This window comes from Myotis davidii, unplaced genomic scaffold (genome assembly GCF_000327345.1).
Source record: "Myotis davidii unplaced genomic scaffold, ASM32734v1 scaffold290, whole genome shotgun sequence".
Taxonomy (NCBI): domain Eukaryota; kingdom Metazoa; phylum Chordata; class Mammalia; order Chiroptera; family Vespertilionidae; genus Myotis; species Myotis davidii.
In genome coordinates this window covers 5,402,136-5,402,885 of record NW_006285049.1, presented here as the reverse complement: position 1 = coordinate 5,402,885, position 750 = coordinate 5,402,136, and the positions used below count along the sequence as shown (strand labels likewise).

At 57.9% G+C, this 750-nt stretch overlaps 1 protein-coding gene across 1 annotated transcript in view; it reads right to left on the bottom strand.

The window, feature by feature from the left end:
* Positions 1-639, bottom strand: part of PUS7L (pseudouridylate synthase 7-like) — a 25,398-nt gene extending 24,759 nt beyond the window's left edge. Inside the window, exon 1 of the mRNA XM_015558558.1 lies at positions 590-639. The gene's annotated coding sequence lies outside the window, so the exon portion shown is untranslated. The remainder of the gene's footprint in view (positions 1-589) is intronic.
* Between the last annotated feature and the right edge of the window lie 111 nt (positions 640-750).

The following is a 750-nucleotide window of genomic DNA, read 5'->3' as shown; positions in this document are numbered from 1 at the left end:
CAAAAGGAAGGAGGCATTCTAAGCTGGAACAACTTGGTGGGGGGGAGCGTTTCCATGAGGGAGTGACAACCAAGCAGCCTGGTAAGAGTGGGTCCACGTGGAGCTGTGCGTCAGGCTCCTCAGCTGCAGATTTGCTGACGAGGGTGCGGGGTGGAGAGGGAGAGGGTAGTCTGATACACACACACACACACACACACACACACAGACACACACACACAGTAGGGTAACTGCTGGTTGAGGGCAGATTCCAGCAAAAATGATAGAAATGGAGGCAGGGAGCGCCTTTCCCTTCAATGCTCTTACTTCCCTAAACGCCAAAGCTCGGCTGAGCTCACTCCTACTTCCTAGTGCCGTCCCCAAGCCACGGAGCTCAAGTCTGGGGCATCATGCCCTGCGGCGCGTCCAAAAGTGCCCCAGACCCCGCCGGCACCTCCACCTGCCTCTCCCTCCCCCACCCCCGCCTGTCCAAGGCGAGATATTGGCCCAAGTCGCCTCCTCTTGGGGGTCGAGAGTAGAGGGCCCCAATGCCAATCACGTCATCGCCCCATACACAAGCCCGGGATCGCTCAAGGAGCCTGACCCCGTCTACCTCCCATATGTCCACCAGCACAGCCAGGGCGCGTGCCGGAAGACACAATATTTAGCCTCCGATAGCGGTGTATTTAAAGGGGCAGGCTCCGACAGTGGCATATTTAAAGGGGCAGGCCCCCACTTAAAGTAGCGTCTCACGCGAGACCTAGAATTTCTCAC